The sequence below is a fragment of the Oryx dammah genome, unplaced genomic scaffold (genome assembly GCF_014754425.2).
Source record: "Oryx dammah isolate SB20612 unplaced genomic scaffold, SCBI_Odam_1.1 HiC_scaffold_17, whole genome shotgun sequence".
Lineage (NCBI taxonomy): Eukaryota > Metazoa > Chordata > Mammalia > Artiodactyla > Bovidae > Oryx > Oryx dammah.
In genome coordinates, this window is record NW_024070201.1 from 76,811,164 (window position 1) to 76,835,043 (window position 23,880).

Here is a 23,880-nt window from a genome sequence, read left to right on the forward strand (position 1 = left end):
TTCTCTCCATATTGTTATAGCTATAATCTTGGGATTCTGTAGATTGATATTAGCTCACATTAATTATAGGAAGTCTTCAGCACACATCATGAAGTTACTTCTCCATTCTGGAGCCCCTATGAAGAACCTCCATGTGAGCTCACACAATGTGTTCAATCCAGGTATATGGGCATAACTTTTCCAGTTTGGCTCAACATCATATAACTTTATTCCATTATCAAAGTATTTTCTTATTACTGTCAATCATAGAAATAGATTAGATCCATTCTGAAACTCCAAAAATTATACTGAAGGTAGATGGTAATATTCATTAAGATCACAATAAACTGTGGAAAATTCTGAAAGAGATGGGAATACCAGACCACCTGACCTGCCTCTTGAGAAATCTGTATGCAGGTCAGGAAGCAACAGTTAGAACTGGACATGGAACAACAGACTGGTTCCAAATAGGAAAAGGAGTACGTCAAGGCTGTATATTGTCACTCTGCTTATTTAACTTCTATGCAGAGTACATCATGAGAAACGCTGGGCTGGAAGAAGCACAAGCTGGAATCAAGATTGCTGGGAGAAATATCAATAACTTCAGATATGCAGATGACACCACCCTTATGGCAGAAAGTGAAGAGGAGCTAAAAAGCCTCTTTATGAAAGTGAAAGAGGAGAGCGAAAAAGTTGGCCTAAAGCTCAACATTCAGAAAACAAAGATCATGGCATCCAGTCCCATCACTTCATGGGAAATAGATGGGGAAACAGTAGAAACAGTGTCAGACTTTATTTTTTGGGGCTCCAAAATCACTGCAGATGGTGATTGCAGCCATGAAATTAACAGATGCTTACTCCTTGGAAGAAAAGTTATGACCAACCTAGAGAGCATATTGAAAAGCAGAGACATTACTTTGCCAAATAAGTTCCGTCTAGTCAAGGCTATGGTTTTTCCTGTGGTCATGTATGGATGTGAGAGTTGGACTGTGAAGAAGGCTGAGCACCGAAGAATTGATGCTTTTGAACTGTGGTGTTGGAGAAGACTCTTGAGAGTCCCTTGGACTGCAAGGAGATCCAACCAGTCCATTCTGAAGGAGATCAGCCCTGGGATTTCTTTGGAAGGAATGATGCTAAAGCTGAAGCTCCAGTACTTTGGCCACGTCATGCGAAGAGTTGACTCATTGGAAAAAACTCTGATGCCAGGAGGGATTGGGGGCAGGAGGAGACGGGGACGACTGAGGATGAGATGGCTGGATGGCATCACTGACTCGACGGACGTGAGTCTGAGTGAACTCTGGGAGATGGTGATGAAAAGGGAGGCCTGGCATGCTGCGATTCATGGAGTTGCAAAGAGTTGGACACGACTGAGCGACTGAACTGAACTGAACTGAACAGTGTCATGAAGTTTTACCCTTATATATTCTGTGAATTTTTTAAGTTTAGGTCTTAAGTTTAGGTCATTTGATTTTCATTCACAGTGAAAGATGACAGTTGACCTTCATTGTTTTTTATGTAAATACCCAGTTTTCCCAACACAATTTGCTAAAGTGACTATCCTTTTCCCTTGGTGCATTGTTGACACTCTTGTCAAATATCGAATGACTAAATATATATAAATTAATATGCAAGCTTTTTATTCTGTTCTGTTGGTCTATGCGTCTGTCTTTATACCAATAGTATATATTGTTCAAATAATGTAACTTTGTAACATATTTTGAAACCAGGATGCATGATTGCTCCAATGTTTTCTGATAAGCACTGCATTGAATCTGTCATTGACCTGGGTAGTATGTATATTTTATCAAATTCAAATCAAAAGTATAATTGCATATAACCTAGAGCTGTTAGGATAGCTATTATTGAAGAAGGAAAAATCAACAAGTGTTGGCAAAGATATGGAGAAAGAACCCCTTGGGCATTGATGATATAAAGGAAATTGGTCCAGCCACTGTGGAAAATGTTATAGAGGTTTGTCAAAAAATTAAACCTTCTATGTCATTTGCCAGTCATTTCCGGATATTTATACAAAGATATTGAAATTAGAAACTTGGAGAGATATTGCATTCCTATGTTCACTGCAGCATTATTTACAATAACTAAGATATAAAAACCACTTAAATGTCTATTTCTGGAAATATGGGTTAAAAAAAACTGACATATACAAACAGTGAAACATTACCCAACTTTAATAAAGGAGGAAATCCTGACATTGCAATAATATAAAAGAATTTGAAGGTCATTTTTTAAGTGAAATAATTCAGACACACAAAAGTAAATACTGAATGATCTTATTTATGTGAGTTATCTGTAACAGTCAAATTCATAGAAGCAAAGAGAGAAGAATGGTGGTTTCTAGGGACTGAAGGGAGAAATAGAAAAGTGATCATCAGAGCATACAAAGTTTCGGTTATTCAAGTTAAATTAAGTTCAGGAGACTTTCTATACAATGTAGTCCCTATAGTTAATAATTCTCTTTTGTATACTCAAAGCTGCTAATAAGGTAGATGCTATGTTGTGTTTTTATTATAAAATTATAATTAAAAAAAGAGGCAGAGGAAACTTTGAGAAAGAAGGATATCTTTATGGCCTTGATAGTGGTCTTGCTTTCATGGATGTACTCTTTCCCCAGATCTTCAGGAGGAGTACATTAAATATGCATATAAGTTTACATATGTTACACTTCAATGGCAGGCTTCCCTGGTGGCCCAGTGGTAATGAATCTGTCTGCAATGTAGGATATGCAGGTTAGTATCCTTGGGTCAGGAAGATCCCCTGGAGAAAGGAGTGGTTACTCACTCTGGTATTTTTGCCTGGAGAGTTCCATGGACAGAGATGCCTTGTTGGCTAGAGTCAGTGGGGTTGTACAGTAGCTGAAACCCATACTTTTCTCTATCATGAACCCAGTGCTGTGTAGTGAAATAGATAAATTTTCTAACGGGACATAAATTGGAATCAAACACACTTTCATTCATAAACTCTTCTCCTTGCTCTACAGACAAGAAGAGAGACATAAAAGCTTACTAGAAATTTATACCTACAAGAGTATCAGGAGAACTTAAATAAATATACTAGTATTTTATTTTATTGATGTGTCCACAAATTTTTATTTATCATTCTATATTTTTATTTTAAAAATCTGTACTAATTCTTAAAATTTTCCTTTCTGAAGCTTAAAAAGTTGACCAGTCAAGATTTTTTGGTTTTGGTGTACTGAATCACAGAATACAACTTATAAATTCTAATTTTAAAGACACTTTTATATTTGAAAGGATGTTCATGACTGGGCTAATTTTCAGAAAAGATGATTCACCATTCTAATCTGGGGAAAGGCATAATGCAGTGACAGAAAGGCTTTTTAAAGTTTCTTATAGCATAGACTATCGGGACTCACCCAGTTTAATATCAATAAAATAGAGTTTATTATATATTTTATCTCATGCAAGTGTTTGCATAGCTTAAAAAAGAAATTTTTTGTTTCTTTTTGGGGCCCATTAATTGCCTTTTGTTTTACACTTTGATTTTAAATTCTCTATTAGTTTCATTGATTTAAGTAAAATTTAGAAGTTATAGTTCACATATAGGCAACCTTCACAGATGCTTGATATTTTAACTTATGAAACATATTTTAATCAACTGATTAAAAAATGCTCTGTTATTACACCATATCCATGTAGTTGAACAAAATATACCTGAAAATTTGGGTCAATCAGTTTTTTTCTGTGTGTGTGTAGTTCAGAAATAATTTTTCCAAGTTAATGCTGTCAGTAAGTGCTAAATCTGAGATTTCAATACAGTTTTTTTAACTCCAAATAAAGCTCTTAATTTCCCACAGTTATTTTATTTTAAGCACATTAGTTAAGGAAAGGTTAGAATTGTAATGTCACTGAAATGTCTCCTGTATTTATCAGTTAATTTATATTTTGTGATGGAATCCTTGCTAGACTACCTACTGGTCCATTTTTCAAAATTCATTTGCGTATTTGTATTTATTTTCTCTACCTAATTCTTGTTTTTCATCTTACTCTCTATAGTAAATATCTTTGTGTATGTTCCATGGATTTGAAAGAGAAAGAGAAAGCAACAGGAAGAGAAGGAAGGTAGGAGAGAGGTTGGAGAGAAAAAGAAAGTAGAATTTTTAAAGATTAAGGTAATTTTTATGATGCTCCAAATTTATTAATGCATATTAGTAGTATTAATTGATGGTTTATAGACTATTTTATTAATATAACAATTCAAACCTAATGATACATTATTACTTTTTTCTCTGTGTGTTCGCATGATTATTATGTAAGCTGTATGGATTTATACAGAAATCAAAATTTAATTGTATTTTTTTTACACTAGACTTTTGTGAGAATTAAATCAACATTTTTTGGTGTGGTAAACTCATTCCTGTATTGTTGGTTTTTTTAATCCCTAAGCTGTATCCGACTCTTTGGGACTCCATGGACTGTAGCCTGCCAGGCTCCTCTGTCCTTGGGATTTCCTAGGCAATATTACTGGAGAGAGTTGCCATTTCCTTCTCCAGGGGAATCTTCCCAACCCAGGAATCGAACCCAGGTCTCCTGCATTGGCAGGCAGATTCTTTACCACTGACCAACCAGGGAAGCCTTTAAACTCATATTATCAATCTATTTATTTTATGCATTAGAAAGGTCTTCTACATGGATTTATGGAGACATTTCTGGGGAAATAAAGACGTGACTTTCTTCTAATAGCAAGCAGAAGCTTTATTCTTCTTGAGGTATGGACAATTAAATTCAATAAAAATGTAGCATGTTTAACATCATAAATATAAATTATTAAATTCAACCTGACCCTGTATATGGCTAATTTCTCACTACTTTTAAATACTTTTTTAATTATGGCAAGCTGAAGGAAAAACAAAAGTTAACACGCCAAGTCTGCCCCTTAATGTGATGAACCTAATAATTAATTTTGTTTCAATAACTAAGATTTTAGTTGAGATACAAGAATGTCTTTATCTTTAAAAAAAAATGCCATACACTTCCCTTTGTTCCTATACCACCAATTAAGAAATAGTGTAATGACATTGGGGGAAAAAATAGAAACTCCAAAAGCGACTATAATATAATAAAAGAACATCCACAATTTGTTTTTGACTTAAATATATTTCAAAAATATTTCCAAGGACTTTGCAAAGATAATAAGACCATGAATTGAGAAGCACCTCACATGCAACTGAGATAAACTTTGAAACCCGTGGCAGATTCATGCTGATGTATGGCAAAACTAATACAACATTGTAAAGTAATTAACCTCCAATTAAAATAAATACATTTATATTTTAAAATAAATAAATAAATTTTAAAAAAAGAAAGAAAATCAGTACCCATATGATAAGCTGCAGAGGTCAAAATGAACAATTTAGTAATGTATTTTTAGAAAAAAAGAAGTAAAATCATATTGTTATTTTTTGCAAAAACAGTACATCTCCAAAATACTGTATGTTCTTCAATTAAACACTGGAAGCTAATGGAATAAGACAATGATATTAAATGATTTTACTTAAATAGGCAGCTCTGCACAATAACTTGAAATGTTTAATTTATGCCATTTTCTACTTATCTGGAAGCACTTAAATAATTTTTATATTATTTTCTTATTTAAAACAAATCCAAACCTTGCTATGTGTCCTTACTTACTTACTTCCATTTTTACAACTGTGAATGGAAAAAGGCACTTCAAGTACCTCGTAGCAAAGCTAGTATGTAATTGTATACTTTCCACAATAACATTTCAATATTGAAAGAATTACATTTATTCATATTTGTGGACTTTAAAATATGAAAATAGATGATAAAGAATGTAACAAAGAATAAACTGTAAAATAAACCACTTTAATTGACATGGTATTTTAACATGGTTAATTTAGTCAACAACTAAATGTAATAACTTGTAATGTAATCCCATGTTAGGGAAAAATTTTCAGCTTAGAGTCTCTATTTAAGGAGGTAGCCCTATTAAAACTAAAATGATTTTACACCCCAAAAATATTAATGATAATGGAAGGATTGATAGAAGGAAGGAAAAATACATATAATATTGATGCAATTAACTTTGAAAGACATGCCCTTGCAATGAAAAGGAAATTTGTTGGAAGCAGGGTTTAATATGAGCACAGTAGGGATGATTTTTGTACCTTGTTCATTGTCCCCAATACCGAGGAATGGTGGCATCTACCAGGGCTCACAGAGTGGAAAGAGTCAAAAGAAAACAGGCAAAGCTGAGTCAGGACCAGGCCTGCAGGGAAAGCCAGGAAGATGTGGTGGAGCTTAGCTTGGGACAAGCTCCATATGCCAATCAGTCCTACCTAACTCTGACTTGTGCTTGTCCTTTGTCATCCTTGAGAATTAAGTGTAATCTTGGTAAATGCTAATGCCTAGTCTCTGTATTCTGTGATGAATTATTGAATGAATTTACTGTCCATAAATTCAGTTCAGTTCAGTCACTCAGTCGTGTCCAACTCTTTGTGACCCCATGGACGGCAGCACACCAGGCTTCCCTGTCCTTCACCAATCCCAGAGTTTACCCAAACTCACGTCCATTGAGACAGTGATGCCATCCAACCATCTCCTACTCTGTCTCCCCCTCTTCTCCCATACTCTGGATGAAATGATAAGAGGGAGAGAAATGCACTGACACGAAGAGCATAAAAACAGCAACAGGCGTTGTAACACGCATGTGTGAACCACAGACTGGGAATAGACTGCTGCCAATGCAGAGATCTGAGGTTGGAGCAGAGTGATTAGAACTGGAGTCCAAATCAATGATTCCATGGAACATGATATGGGAGTAAATCAGCTGTGGTTTTCCTATTGATTAGATTGTTTGCTTAAGCTAGTCCAATATATAATTATCAAATTACTAGTAATTGCAACTACAGTAACATAGCCATTTTGGATTATATGAGAAGAAAGTTGATGCTACATATTTTAAGGTAAACATTTCATGCCCATGGGACTGTGTGTATGTAAATATACATAGAATATATACCAATATACATACATTGAAATCCTAACCCTCTGTAGTTCAGAATGTAACTATTATAGCAAAAGGATTTTCATGGAGATAATTAACTTCAAGTCTTTAGTTGTTGTTGCTAAATCACTAAATCACTTTAGTTGATCTTGCTAAATTCACTAAATCACTTCTGACTCTGTTGCAACCCCATGAACAGAGGAGCTTGATGGACCCCATTGACTGTAGCCCACCAGACTTCTCTGTCCATGGGCTTTCCCAAGCAAGAATACTGGAGTGTGTTGCCATTTCTTTCTCTAGGGAATTTTCTTGACCCAGGGATTGAACCCACATCTCTAGTGTCTCCTGCATTGGCAGGCTAATTCTTTACCACAGCACCATCTGAGAAACCATAATTCTATGTACTTCTGCATGTACATACTATGTACATACTTCTGTATGTAGTTTATTATTTATAAATTTAACAGAAGCATAACTGTATCTATTTTCTCTTGTTTATGGCTAGTTTTTTTCCTATATTTGTGTTTATTTTTATTTAAAGCATAAAATATATTCTTGTGATATTGAATTACGTTTAAGAATCTCTTCAATGCTGAATGATACACACACACACGCATACACACACACTATTCAACAAAACACTTGCATAGTTTGGATTTGCAACTATAACTAATATCAGTGAACATGGTTTAGTTTTGATGTTTAGTAGAAGGAACCACATGAATAGCAGCGAAGAGAGTATCCCAAACAGGAGAAATTAGAGCAGAGATAGGCATAGGGATAAACACAATAAGGGCTTCCCTGATGGCTCAAGCAGTGAAGAAGAACCTGCCTGCAATGCAGGAGACCCAGGTTCGACCCCTGGGTCAGGAAGACCCCCTGAGGTAGGAAATGGCAGCCCACTCCAGTATTCTGGCCTGGAGAATTGCATGGACAGAGGAGCCTGGCGGGCTATAGTCCAGGGGTCACAAAGAGATCGAGACACTGAGCTACTAGCACTTTCACATACAGGTAATATAGGTGAGAGGGTTCTACACAAGAACTATTGAATTATAATTTAAACTTAATCCCAATTCAGAAAAGTATCATTAGGTTGGACCCTAAATCTCAGAAGATTGTCTTGGATTTAAAAATAAGGATGCTCCTTTAAGAAGACAATGAGTTTTTGAAAAATTGTAATTAAATGTTAATAAATACAAATGAGCGAAAGCAGGAAAGGAGAACACTACATCTTAAAGTTATCTCTGAAGGACACATGTCCTTGCAATGAAAATGAGGTCTGTTGGAAACAAGGCTTAAACATGCATGTAGGAGAGACCCTTCTGTAATGAGGTTCTTGGGCCTGAGCATGAGGAGTGGGGGTTTCTGCAGGGGCATATCAGAGTTGAAAGGGTCCAAGGAACAGAGAGCTAAAATCTGAGTCAGCGCCAGACCTGTAATCTAATCCATAAAGGTGGATTGGGGCTCAGCTGTAGAAAGAACTGAATATGCAGGCCAGTTATACACTACTCTCTGAACTGTGTTTGTCTTTTTTAATGTGTGATCTTGATAGATGTCAATGCCTGGACTTTATTTTCTGTGAGAAATTAAAGATTTGTTTAGCACTCAAACTCTGAATGAAATAACAAAAATGGAAGAAATGCACCCTTACCAATCAGCACAGGAGTTAACACCAGGAATTGGAGCATGCTATCTATGGTCCCCAAACCACAGAGCGGGATTAGATAGCTGCCAATGAATAAATCTAAGGATACAGCAGAATGCTTTGAAATGAATTCAGATACCAATGACTCCATGGTATGCTGTCATATGAACTGTGGGTTTTCTATTGATTAGTTGGGATTTGATCAAGCTAGTCAGATATAATGTTAATTACAGTTGTGAATATTGGAGACTATACATTCAAGTTATATCAAGATGAAAGACAAAAAGAATATATAATATGCTAAAGAAAAGTTACATACACATATGCCTGTGTGTATTTGTGTTATATCAATCAGCATATTTTTACATACAAACGTGTATAGGTGTGTGTGCATGTGTGTGTGAGTGTGTGTGTGGACACCTCTATCAATGGAATAATATTAAGGCACAAATGGATGATACAATTTTTCTGCTTATAAAAATAACATAGATAGAAGGTTAGCTATGATGTTTATATTAAAATAAGTTTAAACAAAAGAATTTCATCATATCTTCTTGGTATTATGGTACATAACATCACTCTCAATATTTTTAGATTAATTTTTACTGTGAAAATATACTTTACTGATAAAGCATTTTTTGGCAAACACTCTCTTCATCGCCTCTTTTATGTCTTTGTTCCTTAAACTATGGATGATGGGATTCAGCATGGGAATCACAATGCTATAAATTATAGACACAATCATATCATGATCTGAAGCATAGCTGGAACTTGGCCTCACATACATGAAGAGAACAGTACCATGAAAAATGGACACCCCAGTTAGGTGAGGGCCACATGTAGAAAAGACTTTCCTTCTCCCTATAGCAGATGGCATCCTCAGAATGGCCAGTAGGATGAGGCCATAGGAGACCAGGACAATCAGGACAGTGAGCATCTCAATAGAGCCCACAAGGCAGAAGAGCAGAAGCTGGTTCGTGTGAGTGTCAGAGCAAGAAATAGCGAGGAGGGGAGGGATGTCACAGAACACATGTCTGATTTCACTGGAGGCACAGAAGGAGAGGCTGAAAGTGGCCACCGTGTGTACAGAAGCATGCAAGACACCACCGACATAGGAAGCAATGATGAGTGGCACGTAGACTCTGGGAGCCACGCTGACTGAATACAGGAGGGGGTCGTAGATGGCCACATAGCGATCATAGGCCATTGTGGCCAGAAGAGAGTTCTGTGGTCCCAAAAGTAACAGCAAGAAACATTTGTGTTGCACATTCAAGGAAGGAAATGGCTTTGTTCTTTGACATAAAATCTACTAACATTTTGGGGGTAATTACTGAGGAATAGCAGGCATCCACAGATGAAAGCACACTCAGAAAATAGTACATGGGGTTGTGGAGCTGGCAATCCCCAATGACCAATACAACCAGGCCCAAATTTCCAATCAGCGTGAAGAGGTAAATTGCTAGAAACAAGAAGAAAAAGATGATTTGCAGTTCAAGATTGTCTGTGAAGCCTTTCAGTAAAAAGGATGTTACTTCGGTGATATTCTTCATCTTGATACCTCATGGAACAAACTCAAATATTTTCATAAAATTGCAATTCATTTCCTACCAAAGGAATGACTCAATGGAATGTGATTTGTGTCCTCATATTTATTTTTGCCAGAGTATAATTTTCCAAGTGTAGTTCAGAACAGTGGGTCAAGCGTTCATGCCATTCACTGAAGACTCAAATGGGAAAATATGTGTATTCATTCACTCACGGGCTGAATTCATGCTATCTAAATCCATTAGATAAACCAGTTAATTTACCACTGAATTCTATCAGTTGTTTCCACATTAACTGGAGCCGATTATACAGAGTGAAGTAAGCCAGAAAGAAAAACACCAATACAGTATACTAACACATATATATGGAATTTAGAAAGATGGCAATGATGACCCTGTATGCAGGACAGCAAAAAAGACACAGATGTGTATAGCGGACTTTTGGACTCAGTGGGAGAGGGAGAGGGTGAGATATTTGGGAGAATAGCATTGAAACATGTATAATATCATGTAGGAATCGAATTGCCAGTCTATGTCCGATGCAGGATATGGCACTCTTGGGGCTGATACACGGGGGTGACCCAGAGAGATGTTGTGGGGAGGGGGGTGGGAGGCGGGTTCATGTTTGGGAACGCATGTACACCCGTGGTGGATTCATGTCAATGTATGCCAAAACCAATACAGAACTGTAAAGTAAAATAGAAAATAAATTTTAAAAAATAATAATAAAAAGAAAAAAGAACAAATAAAAAATAATAATAATAAAATAAAATAAAACAAAAAAAATAAAAATAAAAATAAATTAGCTTAAAACACCAAATCATTAGCTAAAATCAATTTCCTTCTTACATACAATAACATGACAGTTATCAGTGTGCAGATAACTTGAATAGAACATCAGCAATCGTTACATTCAGTAACTGTGTAAAATGTTTTCTTATAATTTGCTCATCCATAGAATGAAACATTAATATTGATTTTACAAGGTGGAGCAAATACGGTACTATAAAATACATTAATACAGCTGAATCTTCAAAATATTGTTAAACAGATAATGCTGAATTAGGCTGGTCTTGCAGAGTAGCAGCCTCTCAGACTGGAACATTTTCTGTGCTTTTCCTAAACTCTTTCTAACTCTATTAGCCCTTATTAGGCGTATCCAAAGGAAATAATCAAGATTTTCAAGATGATGGGCCACTATTGAATTAAACAATTATATTGCAACTTATAGTTCATTTAAATGTATTTCTGGGATATTTAGCATTATATTGTCTTTTTTCTTACTAAATAATCAGTCATTATTATTTTCAGATATCTAAAGTCTTTGACTGTCAATGGTCTAAAAACTTGTGGTGAAAAGGTGCATTTTTCTGAAAACAAAATCAATTTTTTAAATTATTATACTTGTCGAGACATTGTTTACTGTGGTTCCAGTGAATTATCAACTAGACAATCCAAGTCACAATTAAACTCACTTATAAAAATTGTAACTAAATTATGACAATAATAAACAAATATAAACATAAATTTAATCCTTTGTATTTTCTTTGCTGTATTTATTCACCTATGTGATAGGAAACAACTATTAATAAAAGGATTACACAGCATATCTGATCTTGTTAGGTCCAAATTCCTAAAATATTCAGCAAATTCCCTGAAGTTCTCTCTTACCTCAGCCAAAGCAGGTTTTGATGTCCTATGAACACAATTAACATAAGCTGCTTATATCTACCTACTCAACTGTTGATGAAACCACAGGAGAGTCCCCAAGGGGGAATACACTCCAATTATCATCTAGTTCAAAATAGCAACATAGTGACTCACTCGATAAAAAAGAAAATGGTCCTGGAATAATTCATGACCCACTAATATTTGTTAAATAAATAAAGTCATTCAGCCTCAGATTTATAACAATGTTTTATATTTGTATTTCCCTTATAGCTAGTGGTATTAAGTACTTTTTCAACTAACCTGTTGTTCATTTGTATGTCTTCTTTGGGGAAAAGTCTCTTCAAGTGACCTGCAAACATTTTTTCCTACTCTGTAGGAGGCCTTCTTACTCTATGGGTTCTTTCCTTTGCTGTATATAATTTTAGTGTGATGTATGCACCTTTATTGGAAAATCCCATGGATGGAGGAGCCTGGTGGGCTACACTCCATGGGGTCACTGAGTCGGACACAACTGAGCAACTTCACTTCACTTTTCACTTTCATGCATTGGAGAAGGAAATGGCAACCCACTCCAGTGTTCTTGCCTGGAGAGTCTCAGGGATGGGGGAGCCTGGTGGGCTGCCATCTATGGGGTCGCACAGAGTTGGACACAACTGAAGTGACTTAGCATGCACCTTTATCTGATTCTGCTTTTGTTGCCTGTCCTTATGGTGTCATATCTATGAAATTATCACTAGACTTAGTGTCATGAGGATTTTCACTTATATTTCTTCTGAGAGTATTATAGTTTCATGTATTATGATTAAGCCTAAGTTGACTTTTATTCCTGGTTTAAGATGAGGGTTGATTTTCATCCTTTTGCATGTGAATATCTGGCTTTTCCAACACCAACTATCCTTCTCCCACTGTGTACTGCCTAACACCCTTGTTGAAGATCAGTTGATTAAATATGTGTGAATTGATTTGTGAGCTCCTTATTCTGCTCCATTGGTCCATATGTCTGTCTTTATACCGATACTGTTTGGTTCAAGTACTATAGCTTTGCAATATATTTTTGAAACCAGGATGTGTGATGACTCCAGCTTTGCACTTTTGCACAGTTTCTTTGGATATTTAAATTGTCTGTGGTGTCACACAAAGTTTATGCTTTTTCTACTTCAAAAAATACCAAAGTTATTTGATAAACATTGCATTGGATCTTTTATTGCCCTGGGTAGTAAATAAATTTTATCAAATGAAAATTTAAAGTGCAATTGCATATCACCTCATATTTGTTAGGCTATTATTAAAAGAAGGAAAAAAAAAAAACAATTGTTGACAAAGATATGAAAAAAGAACCCCCCAGAGACTGATGATACAAATGCAAATTGGTATAGCCATTGTAGAAGTATAGAGGTTCCTTAAAACATTAAAAATAAAGCTACCATGTAAGCTACCAATTATCTCTGGGTATTTGCACACATTAATTGATATTAGAATCTTGGTGAGATATTGCACTCCCATGTTCTTTGCAGTATCAATCCCAACTGGCAAGATATGAGAACCATTTAAATATCTCTAAGAAAAATGTATTTTAAATGTATTTTAAAAATCTGGTGCCAATGTATACAATGAAATGTTATTCAGTCTTAATAAGTGAGAAAATACTGTCATTGTAATAATATGGATGGATGTGGAGGACTTTTGCTAATTGAAATAAATCAGACACAGAAAGACAAACACTGGGTGATCTCATTTGTATGAATTATCTAAAATAGACAATCTCACAGAAGCAGAGAGTAGAATGGTGGTTTCCAGGGACTGGCGGAAGGTGGAATTTGGAAGTTGATGGTCAAACATAAAAAGTTTGAACTGTTTGAATTAAATAAGTTCAGAAAATCTATTAATTAGTGTAGTACCTATAATTAACAAAACTGTTTTTTATACTCAAAATTGCTAAAAAGGTAGATCTTACATTAAAATTATAACAGCAATAAAAGAAACAAAAGAAACTTTAGGAGGTAAGGATTTGCTTATGGCTTTGATAGTGGTGATGTTTCCATGGGTGTCAGTTCAGTTCAGTTTAGTTCAGTCGCTCAGTCATGTCCGACTCTGCAACCCCATGGACTGCAGCACGCCAGGCCTCCCTGTCCATCACCAACTCCCGGAGTTCACCCAAACTCATGTCCATCGAGTTGGTGATGCCATCCAGCCATCTCATCCTCTGTCGTCCCCTTCTCCTCCTGCCTCCAATCCCTTCCAGCATCAGAGTTTTTCCAGTAAGTCAACTCTTAGCATGAGGTGGTCGAAGTACTGGAGTTTCAGCTTCAGCATCAATCCTTCCAATGAACATCCAGGACTGATCTCCTTCAGAATGGACTGGTTGGATCTCCTTGCAGTCCAAGGGACTCTCAAGAGTCTTCTCCAACACCACAGTTCAAAAGCATCAATTCTTTGGCGCTCAGCTTTCTTCACAGTCCAACTCTCACATCCATACATAACCACTGGATAAACCATAGCCTTGACTAGACGGACCTTTGTTGGCAAAGCAATATCTCTGCTTTTGAATATGCTGTCTAGGTTGTCATAACTTTCCTTCCAAGGAGTAACCTCTTTTAATTTCATGGCTGCAATCACCATCTGCAGTGATTTTGGAGCCCCCCAAAATAAAGTCTGACACTGTTTCCACTGTTTCCCCGTCTATTTCCCATGAAGTGATGGGACCGGATGTCATGATCTTCATTTTCTGAATGTTGAGCTTTACGCCAACTTTTTCACTCTCCTCTTTCACTTTCATCAAGAGGCTTTTTAGCTCCTCTTCACTTTCTGCCATAAGGGTGGTGTCATCTGCATATCTGAGGTTATTGATATTTCTCCCGGCAATCTTGATTCCATGTTGTTCTTCTTCCAGCCCAGCGTATCTCATGATGTACTCTGCATATAAGTTAAATAAGCATGGAGGCAATATATAGCCTTGACGTACTCCTTTTCCTATTTGGAACCAGTCTATTCTTCCATGTCCAGTTCTAACTGTTGCTTCCTGACCTGCATATAGGTTTCTCAAGAGGCAGGTCAGGTGGTCTGGTATTTCATGCGTGTACTCATCCCCAAACACTTTAAGTGAAGTATATTAAATATATATATAATTTTATACTTCAGTTAGTCCCCAAAAGTGGTCTTCTCCAGCGGCTTAGCGGTAACAAATCCACCTGAAATACAGGAGGTTCAGGAGAGGCCAGTTTAATTCCTGGGTCAGGAAGATCCCCTGGGGGAGGAAAATGCAGCTCACTCCAGGATTCTTCTCATGAAAATTCCATGGACCAAGGAGTCTGGTGTGCCACAGTTCTTGGGATCACAAAGTCATGCTCAGGCATGACTGAACACAAGAACTATATTTCAAGAAGTTGATTGTATTTCGATTATATTTCTATCTAAAATCTTTTAACATTAGATAACTCAATAAAGAAACAAAATGAAATGGTAGAAGTCAAAAATGCTATGCTCAAGATGAAGAATGCCTTTAATGAATTTACCATTAAACTAGATATGCCAGAAGAAAGAATCTGTGAACTTGAGGGTACATTAATCGAAACCTAGAACAATGACAACCAGAGAGCACAAGGAATAAAATGATTAATGGTTGCCAGAAGTTTGGAAGCAGGATGATAAAGAGATAGAGCACAGAGGAATTTTAGGGCATTGAAAACAATTCTATATAAAACTCTAATGATGGATTCATGTCATTATATATATATTTTTAACTCATTGAACATACACCACCAAGAGTGAATCCAAAGGTAAGTAATGGACTTTGAGTGGTTATGATGTGTCAGTGTGAGCTTATCAAATGTAAAAAATTACCACCTTGATGGAGAATATTTATAATGGGCATATATGTAAAATATCTGTACCTCCCTCTTAATTTTGCTATGAACCTATAACTTCTCTTTATAACGTCATAAAAAATTGAATGAAAATGATATGTCAAGCAGAAGAAGATTATCATTAATAAGCCCAGAATATCCACCAAAATACTTCCTAAAAACAAAGCATACAAGCAACTTGTTTAACAAATAAACAAGTTAAATATAAAGAAAATAGTGAAAGAAAGGTAGATGACAACTTTGAAAAAATAATATCAAAAATTTCTCTATTAGTTCCCACAATAAGGATTTCTGAGATGTCACTTTAAAATCAACATATTATTGGAATCAACACTTTTCCTACTAGCACAGGATTCACATGAAAAGGAAAGTATTAACATGAACTATGACACTGAAACCCAGCAATTTACAAACTACTAAAAGAAGTGAACAATTTACTATGTGGGTATTGCAGAAAAAATAAGCTAGCTTGATGGAAAAGTCTTTACATATTTCAAGTTGCAGATGGATAAATTCCTCAAGCCCCATGTAGATTCAATCATTGGGTCACAAAGTGAATGTTCAGTTCAGTTCAGTTCCTGTCACTCAGTCGTGTCCGACTCTTTGTGACCCCATGAATTGCAGCACGCCAGGCCTCCCTGTCCATCACCATCTCCTGGAGTTCACTCAGACTCATGTCCATCAAGTCGGTGATGCCATCCAGCCATCTCATCCTCTGTTGTCCCCTTCTCCTCCTGCCCCCAATCCGTTTCAGCATCAGAGTATTTTCCAATGAGTCAACTCTTCGCATGAGGTGGCCAAAGTACTGGAGTTTCAGCTTTAGCATCAGTATGCTCTAGGTCACTGCATATATCAGAAATTCACAGAAGATACTCTCTTCCAAAAGGACTGAGCTTCACCTTTAGGAAGCTGAGAAATGAATGTCAATGAGTAGGCCAAGACATTGGGGAGGAAAGCTTGAAATAAGGGAGGAGTTTCTGTAAGAAGTAGGTCTCAGAAAGTACTATCATTGCAACATACAATGTCAAACGTGTAGACACCAGTTTGGAAGGTAAGATCTATCTAGCTATGGGGACCGAGAAACTCTAGGTAGAAGCTATAATGAATTAGGCTTCAGTTTAGCTGCTCAGTCGTGTCTGACACTTTGAGACCCCCACTGAAAGTTAAAATAGTTAGAAAATGACAGTATTTTAAGATTATAAAAACATATGAGACATCATTTGAGCATGAAATTTAAAATGCTAACTTCACCAATTCAACATAAATGTGTGTGTGTGTTTATATATATACAGTGGCTCAGTGGTAAATAATCTGCAATGCAGGAGATGCGGGAGATGTGAGTTTGAAATCAAAGCTGGGAAGATTCCCAGAGGAGAAAATGGAAACCTACTCCAGTATTCTTGCCTAGAAAGTCCCACGGACCTGGTGGACTACAGTCCATAGAGTCACCAAGAGTTGGACATGACTGAGTGACTGAGTGGAAATATATATATTTCCTTATGATACTCAAAATGTCCAACTCATTTAAACATAGAGGGAGGAGTAGCTGGAAAAGTGTATATTATATTAGTAGTATATATAATAATATACTTTTTCTAACTATTAATTACTAATTAAGGATCAACCTAATCAATATAATAGTATATAACTTATATATGAATAAAAAGAAATATTTTGTTCCAATTTTCCAGGTTTTTTTAATGACTGACATCTCACTATTTATACTTTACTATCTTTCTCAGAATTCTTTGCTTTTCAGAAGCAAAGATCTGAAGATCTATTTCTACAAAAGACTTGTTTAATTATACTTGGGAGTTGTATTAAATCTGTATATAGGTCAATTTAGCGTTGCAGTTAATTGATGGATCCTCTCTTCACAGTTGGGCTACCTGTCAGTATTATCTTTTTTTTTTTTTTCCTTCTTCTGTTTGTTTACATTCAAAATAAATGATTGATTTTGAAACCAACACTCCTTTTTACTAGCTTGTAATCTCTTAATTTAGAACTTTGGTGTCTGTGTATTTGCCACAAATACTTATGTACAAAGTGTCACTAATCGATTTTAGGAAGTGGAATCTTTACAGTCCACAGATATAAAACCCTATACACTCAAAATATCTGGCCTTTCTCTCTTCCCTTTCTCTCACATTCTAACGCTCTATCACACAGAATATTGTAGTTGCCTGTGTGCCGTCACGTCTCTCCTTCAGTCCTTCCTGTCTATGTATTCACATCTTATCATTCTTGTTAAGCTTTTTTACATGACTGTATTGTTTATTTGGGCTGTGCTGGATCTCCGTTGCTGCAGGGGCCCTGCTCTAGTTTAGGTGATGGCGGCTCCCCTCCAGCTGCCTCGAGTGGGCTTCTCTTGTTGTGGAGCAGAAAGTGAATGTGTAAGTTGCTCTGTCGTGTTCAGCTCTTTGGGACCCCATAGACTGTAGCTTGCCAGCCTCCTCTGTCCATGGAGTTCTCCAGGCTAGAATACTGGAGTGGGTAGCTGTTCCCTTCTCCAGGGGATTTTCCCAACCCAGGGGCTGAACCTAGGTTGTGGAGCAGAGCACAGGCTCAGTAGTTGTGGGACACGGACATGGGCTTAGCTTCTCTGAGGCAAGTGGAATCTTCCCAGATCAGGGATCAAGCCCGTGTCCCCTGCATTGGCAGGAGGATTCTTTACCACTGAGGCACCAGGGAAGTCTACTCTTATTAAACTGTTAATGAACTCTATCTCATATCACTTAGAAGTATAGTATTTTAAAATTTACAAATATATATATATATATAATTATCCTTATTTAAGAAGAGACACTATTCTGTTGACAAAGGTCTGTATAGTCAAGGGTCAAGGGTGTTATCTTCCTAGTGGTCACATACAGTTGTGAGACTTGGGTCTTATTTTTTTAAATTGTATTATATCCCCTTTATTGGATTTTTCATTACAACTTTTGTATTCTTACTGTTTTAGTGGTTACTCTAGCAATTACATTACTCACCTATTTTATTTACCATCCCTAACATCTTTGTACTATTGATTTTGCATATGTGACTGTTGCATGTGTTTCAATGGTGTTATTTTACTTTACATAGTCATTAGCTTTTAAAAATTTAATTTAAAAATGGCCTTTATACCTAGTCACATATTTACTGTCTTTAGTGTCTTTTTTATGTCTTTTTTAATGTCAATTTTATTTTATTATTTTTTTTTACTTTACAATATTGTATTGGTTTTGCCATACATCAACATAAGCCAGAAAGAAAAACACCAGTACAGTATACTAACACATATTTATGGAATTTAGAAAGATGGTTACAATAACCCTATATGCGGGACAGCAAAAGAGACACAGATGTATAGAACAGTCTTTTGGACTCTGTGGGAGAGGGAGAGGGTGGGATAATTTGGGAGAATGGCATTGAAACATGTATATTATCATATATAAACTAGTCGCCAGTCCAGGTTCAATGCATGATACTGGATGCTTGGGGCTGGTGCACTGGGATGACCCAGAGGGATGGTATGGGAAGGGAGCGGGGTTCAGGATGGGGAACATATGTATACCTGAGACTTGGGTCTTAAAAAAGGCAGAATGCCAAAGAATTTACGCCTTCAATCTGTGGTGCTGAGAATTCTCCTGAGGGAGATCAAACCAGTCAATCTTAAGGGAAATCAACCCTGAATACTCATTGGAGGACTGATACTGAAGCTGGTGCGCCAGTATTTTGGTTATCTGATGGAAACAGCCAACTCACTGGAAAAGTCCCTGATGTGGGAAAGATTGAGGGCAGAAGGAGAAAAGAGCATCAGAGGATGGAATGTTTGGATGGCATCACCGATGCAATGTACATGAACTTGGGCAAACTGTGGGAGATGTTGGGGGACAGGGAGGCCTGATGTGCTGCAGTCCACACAATCACAAAGAACCTCTGACATGACCTGGCCACTGAACAACAACAAAGAATTATAAATTTTGTCATATGTTATGATTTCAATATCTTCATGTTTTAGAGAAGAGAATTAGAAAGGCTTTACTTCCAGAAAGAGACAACTGGATTTTGCAGAATTGTGGTTATCAACCTCACGTGGTTTTGTCATTTAGTCCTAAGTGTTTTCTGATTCTTTTGCGACTCTATGGACTGTAGCCCCCAGGCTCCTCTGTCCACGGGATTTCCCAGGCAAGAATCCTGGAGTGGGTTACCATTTCCTTCTCCAGGGGATCAACCTAATAGCATACAGCTATTTAGGACCAGAATTTAGAATAGTCCTATAATAGTAGATTTTTTTCCCTCTGAGGGATTGTTTTAAATTAAAGTATGTTGATGTAATCATTCTCAGCAGGTAGTTCATTATCCAGAAGCATCCACTTGTTTACAACGAAAAAAGTTCATCTTGAAACTTTTCTGTCCCAGAAAGTAGAGTGCTGTCCTCTAGAGACGTCACTGTAGACTTTAAGAAGAACTTGAGAAGATGGTGGAGTGTAAGAATATAAATACATAATATTCACAGAGTATCTTGAGTGAAGAGTTCATTTCCACAGGTAAGAGGAAAGTGTTTTCATAGCTTGCAATATATTTTAGAAAATTTACCTTTGAATTTGAAACTGGAATAAGTGTCTTAATATTTGTATTCAAGAGAGAAGATTTGAGTTAAATCAAAGTTTTATACTCCTTTTAGGAAACATAGCAAAGAAAATAAGAAGGATTCCATATATATTTTGGTCAATAGAATTGTAAATTAGAAATTTCCATTAATTTCCTTGATGAAAGATAATGTTCTGTATGGGGGCAGAACAATTAAGGGGTTACATTTAAATTTTAAGAAAATTATTAAATGGAGAAGAATTAACTATTAACAAACCATTGGGTATATTACACGTTGCGATCACAAATTTTTGACAGAAGAATACAAACTAATTTTAAATGTATTTATTGCCAGTTAATTGATCTAGAAGCCACTTGTATGTGTGTATGTGTGTTTTAACTTCTTGGCTTAATAAACTTAATTGCTTAAAAAAAGAGAAACTATTCAAAGTTTCTGTCTCATACAGTTTCTAGGTTGTAAAATTTCCTGAATTATGCCAAGTCATAATGAAATTTTAATGCAATCATGTAGAAATAGCACACAGTCTGAAGTCAGGGAAATCTAGGCTTCAGTCCCGGTTCTCCTAGGAACTGCATGACTCTGGTTTTATGTCTAGTTGAGCCTTGGTTTTCTCATCTATTAATATAAAATTATGCTGAACTCCAGGAATTGGTGATGGACAGGAAGGCCTGGAGTGCTGCGATTCATGGGGTCGCAAAGAGTCGGACACGACTGAGCGACTGAACTGAACTGAACTGATACTGAATTATACAGCTTGCAGGTTGCTATGTAGATTACATTAGGTAATATGCATAAAATTCCTAACCCCCCTAGTAGCCACTCAATAATACATAATAGCTGCCCTCCTAACTTTCCTTCTTATTGAGGTTACTATCTGTAATACTGCTTCCAATGACACCTGGTACTTTAAACTTTTTATCATGAGTGTTGGGAAATATTTTGTTTTCATCTTTTAGATTCATTATATTTTGCTAAAAAATTATGATTTCTAGTTCCCATCCACTAAAGTGAAATAGTAAGACATTAACACAGCCAGTTCTAATTTTTTCAAATATCACTTAACAAAAAAGCCTATTTGAAAAATGGGACACAGTAGCTAAACATCATACTTTTTCTCTGTCACAACTCCAGTGCCCTATAATGAAATAAATTCTCTAATTGGACATAATTTTGAATAAAGCATACCTTCTTTAATAAACTCATCTTTTAGCTCTGCACGTAAAAACAGAGACATCAAAGATTATTGTAAATTCATACTGGCCAGAGGAACAGGAGAATTTAAATAAATACATTATTATTTTAAATTGACAAGCCACATTTTCTTTTTAACATTCTATATCTTTTATTTTGAAAAATGATACTAATTCTTATCTTTTCCTTTTCTGAGCTTAAAAAGTCCATAAGCCAAGCTTTTTATATGCTTTTGTTTTTTAGACTGGATCACAGAATGCCATTTATAAATTATAATTTTAAGCATACCAGTAATTTTCAAAGGACATTTATGGGAGGGCTAATTTTTAGAGGAGATGTTTCACCATTCTAATTTCAGAACAGACAGATTTCAGTTAGTGAAATGCATTTTAATGCATTTAATGTGGTTTCTTATAACATAAAATATTAGTATTTACTGGGTTTAATTTCAATAGAATAGTATTTTGATACCTTGTGCCATATAACAAATATGTGTTTTTGTTTTTTTTTTTACTTAATTTTACTTTACAATATTGTATTGGTTTTTCCACACATCAACATGAATCTGCCACGGGTGTACACGTGTTCCCAATCCTGAACCCCCCTCCCACCTCCCTGCCCATACTATCTCTGTGGGTCATCCCAGTGCACCAGCCCCAAGCATCCTGTATCCTGCTCGAACCTAGCTAAATGCTGTTATTTTTCAATGTGATTAAAAATTTTTCACTTTATTGGAGTTAAATAAAGTTTGGAAGTTATATTTCATGTATATGCATCATTCACAAATGTTTAATACTTTAACCTAATAAAACATATTTTAATGCAGCTGATTAAAAACTGTTCCCTCCTATGACATCATATTCAGGTAGAAGAATAAGATATGCCTGAAAATTATGGTCAATTAGTTTTTCTCTTTTTTTTTTTGGTGGTTCAGAAATAACTTTCCCAAGCATATGCTGTCAGTAAGCACTAAATCTGAGATTTTAATACAGGGTTTTAGCTCCCAATAAAGTTCATAATTTCTCATAGTTGTCTTATTATATCAGTTAAGCAAACCTTCAATTGCAATGTCACTGAAATTTCTCCTGTACATATCCATGAACACATATTTTGTGATGGCTTCCTTAGAGGACCACATGCTGGTGCAGTCTTCAAAATCACCTTGCATATCTGTATCTGTTTTCTCCATGCTTATTTCTACCTGCTTAATTCCTGTTTTTTTATCTTACTCTCTATAGTAAATATTTCTATATATAGTTCATGAATTTGAGAGAGAAAGAAATAGGAAAAGAAATAAAGAAGGAGATATGTTTGGAGTGAAAAAGGGAACACAAAATTTTAAAAAGTAATGTAATTTTGATGATGCCCCAAATTTATTAATACATATTTTTATATTAATTGATGTTCTATAAACAATTTTATTATGATGGCCTAAAACTCAACATTAAAAAGAAAAAAAAATTAGATCATGGCATCCAGTCCCATCACTTCATGGCAAATAGAAGGGGAAAAACTGGAAGCAGCGACAGATTTTCTCTTCTTGGGCTGCAAAATCATTGTGGATGCTGACTGCAGCCATGAAATGAGAAGACGTCCGCTTCTTGGAACAAAGGCAATGACAAACTCAGACAGCGTATTAAAAAGCAGAGACATCACTTTGCCAAGAAATCTTCATAGAGTCAAAGCTGCGGTCTTCCCAGTAGTCATGTACAGATGTGAGGTTTAGTCCAGAAAGAAGGCTGTTACTGTTAGTTAGTTGCTCAGTCATGCCTGACTCTTTGCAACCCCATTAACTGCAGCCCACCAGGCTCCTCTGTCCATGGGATTTTCCAGGCAGAGATAGTGGAGTGGGTTGCCATATTCTTCTGCAGGAGATTTTCCCGACCCAGGGATCCAACCCAGGTCTCCTGCATTGCATGCAGATTCTTTACCATCTGAGCTACAAGGGAAACCCTGAGTGTTGAAGAATTGATGCTTTTGAACTGTGGCAGGGAAGCCTGGCATGCTGTAGTCCATGGGGTAGTAGAGTCAGATACCACTTAGTGACTGAACAAAAACAATTTTCTTAATATACCAATTCAAACTTAATTATACTTTACTATTTTTGTCTCTTTGTGTTCTTATAATTATTATGTAAGTTGTATGGATTTATTCCCTGGTGGCTCAGAGGTTAAAGCATCTGCCTGCAACTCGGGAGACCTGAGTTCGATCCCTGGGTCGGGAAGATCCCCTGGAGAAGGAAATGGCAACCCACTCCAGTATTCTTGCCTGGAGAATCCCATGGACGGAGGAGCCTGGAGGGCTACAGTCCTCAGGGTGGCAAAGAGTTGGACACGACTGAGCGACTTCACTTTCATACAAAAATCAGAACCTTTTTTTTTTTTT

General features: G+C 36.3%; 1 pseudogene; it reads right to left on the reverse strand.

Annotated features, from left to right (window-relative positions):
- Positions 1 to 9,224: 9,224 nt before the first annotated feature.
- On the reverse strand, positions 9,225 to 22,684 carry LOC120875997 (annotated as a pseudogene).
- Between the last annotated feature and the right edge of the window lie 1,196 nt (positions 22,685 to 23,880).